The sequence below is a fragment of the Elephantulus edwardii genome, unplaced genomic scaffold (genome assembly GCF_000299155.1).
Source record: "Elephantulus edwardii isolate Elephantulus edwardi_28Jun2011 unplaced genomic scaffold, EleEdw1.0 scaffold00135, whole genome shotgun sequence".
NCBI lineage: Eukaryota > Metazoa > Chordata > Mammalia > Macroscelidea > Macroscelididae > Elephantulus > Elephantulus edwardii.
In genome coordinates, this window is record NW_006399885.1 from 8,055,810 (window position 1) to 8,058,609 (window position 2,800).

The 2,800-nt window shown below is 39.2% G+C and overlaps 1 pseudogene; it reads right to left on the reverse strand.

Annotated features, from left to right (window-relative positions):
- The window catches only part of LOC102852537, a 194,957-nt pseudogene that overhangs the window by 109,006 nt on the left and 83,151 nt on the right, over positions 1-2,800 (reverse strand).

Sequence of the window (2,800 nt, forward strand, 5' to 3'; positions counted from 1 at the left end):
TAAAGAAATAAAAAGGAATTATTTTGTTACATATAAAAAAGAAATTATTCAGAACTTGTTTAAAAGCAAAATATGTCATAAGAGAAAGACCATAATATAAAATGTTCAAAAGCATTTTTTAAATGTATGTATGTTACAACTTTACATTTTAATTAGCTACTCCACATATTTTTTTAACAGTGGCTAAACACATTTTGTTTTATGACACTAATTGCAGTCGCCACCTTGTGACAACAATTTTCCCACTTCTACTCTGTGATTCTTATTTCCATTTATCCTTCTAGCCTGTCCCTTCCTGTTTTCTGTGTTTTCTCCCTGGTTAATTATTGCCATGTTGATCTCATATAAGTGATCTAAAAAATCCACACAATCAATTCCTTTTTCCAGTTTTACAGATTCCCTATCAAAATGCTCGAAAGGTTCAAGAGATAAGACTTTCTGTCCCAAGTTCTGAATACTTCTTCTTGTTGGGTACCACTGAGTCAGAAATGACCCTCCAGTGGGTTTTAAGATGCAGTAAGTTATTTCAAGGAGCAGCTGGTGAATTTGAACTCAGTGCCTTTGGGATTGCAGCACAGCTTCTTACTACTAGACCACTAGAGCTTAGTCCAGTGGAAACAGCAACTTTATTGACGTCCTCACACTTACGCCTGCTTTCGGAAACTGGGCTCCTACCCTGAGACACTGCAATATGAAAAGAGAGGAGAGATCTCTCGCGATCTCTCTCTCTCTCTCTCTGTGTGTGTGTGTGTGTGTGTGTGTGTGTGTTATTTTGAGAAGAAGATAACAGCTTAACACACTACTTTTGACAATTTTCTTTTTCATTTTGTAAGACCATGTCCCAGTCAGGTCTCTCCATGATTTCTACTGGTCTGTGACACACCAGGACTGCTCCGTGGGTTTGTCTGGGCTGTAATCACCACGGAAATGAACGTCTTTCTTCTGCCTCCTCACCAGGTGAGTTTCAACCACTAATCTTCCCCTTGGTAGCTGAGAACAAATCATCTGTGCCACCCATTGACCATTTACTGTCTACTGGTAAAGAAACTATTTTTACTTTACTTGTGAAAACGGCTTTTTGATCTATCCATTCATCACACTTTTCTCAAATATCTGGCGCCCTGGTGATGTAGTGGGTAAGGCATCAGGCTGCGGAATGAAAGGTCCGCTGTGAGAGAAAGATGATGCTGTCTGCTTTCATGAGATTTATGACCTCAGAAGCGCCACGTGAGGGTCCCAGGAATCAGAAGTGACTCGATAGCAGTGGGATTTTTGTTTTGTTTTGTTTTGTTACACACACATACACCATACTCCCATAGGAGGTGATTCTTGCCTCATCTGTGTCACAGTCATTAAGTAACAGCAAAGATGTAAAGATGCAAGACTGATTGGAAAGTGCTAGAAAGGACACATTTATAAACCCCTGACCCACTCACTGCCATGCGTCTAGTTGGTTTCCACTCACAGTGACCCTCTGCCAGGTTTCTGAGGCTGTAATTTTTCTCGCTTTTCTTTAGTGTATTTTTAAAAATTTTTTAGTGACAGCTTATAAATCGTATTAGTTTTTCATTTAACTATTCACATTCTTTGCTTCATAATGCTGGGTTAGTTTCATTTTATCATTCATACATATGATATGTTTTGTTTTAGAACATGAATTATAACTGATCAATGTAATTAATTAATTGTAATATTTGATCAATCTTAGTAAGAGGAAACTGCCCATCTTTCTCCTGAGTTGCATCCAGTGGATTCAAACCGCCAGAGATGCATGGTCATCTGGTTAATCATGCAGGAGGTTAAGGACAACACCAACAAAGCTCTTTAGTAAACCCATGGGAGCCAACCAAACAGAACACGGCCCAATGAGGGTTGAAGCTGTAAGAATTTGGCTGATGAGTAAAGGATGAGAAGACAGTCTAGTATGTCATAGCCCTGACACTAAGGTTTTGCTGCACATGCGCAAGCCTTGGCTGATGAGCCACAGACACAGCCCAGAGAAATATACAAACTATAGAGAAAGGTAACTTACCTGGAGAACTCCAGGACATTGAGTATCTCAAATATGTACGATTCTCCCATCTAAGATAAAAGGTAAAAACAGTGATTTCCTGCTTCCCTGAGGACAAAGAAGCTCATCCAGCAATATAACCCACTCCTCCAATAACAAAGCAGCTTTACCACCCAAGATCACATCCTTATTTTCCAAATAGAAAGAGTTGTAGTGTAATGGGATGGAGGAGTCTTCCAAGAGCAGGAGTATTATTTATTACCTAGGTGAATGCTTCTGCCAGCACTAGTTCAGGACTTGATCAAGTGTTTCTTTCTAAAAGTGACACTCTAAAAACATTTTAGAAACACTCTCAGTTAAAGGAGGTGTATGCATTCAATGGATGTGGATGTTCAGGGGGAAGGGGAGATAATTCATTGGGTTGTATAATTTGATGGGTAGGAATGAGGGAAATTGAAGGAATTTGTTCAAATTTTTATTTGAATTTTGTAAATAAACTAATGGGGAAGTGGGGGAAGTGACAGAGAGCAACGGAAGTGCCAATGCAGCGTAGTATTCCATTGTGTGAATATACCACAGCTTCTCTAGCCATTCGTTTGTTGATGGCCAGCACTTCTTTTCATTTCTGATAGCACCAAAGAATTTTCAAGTGATTTGAGGGTCAGGTAATTTGGACATGAAGGTGAACTAGCCAGTTCCTTTTCGCCAAGAAGTCCAAGTAAACACAAAAATCATAAAGACCAGGTGCTGGTTTTTTGAAAGGGTCAATAATTTAGGGCACTATTTTTA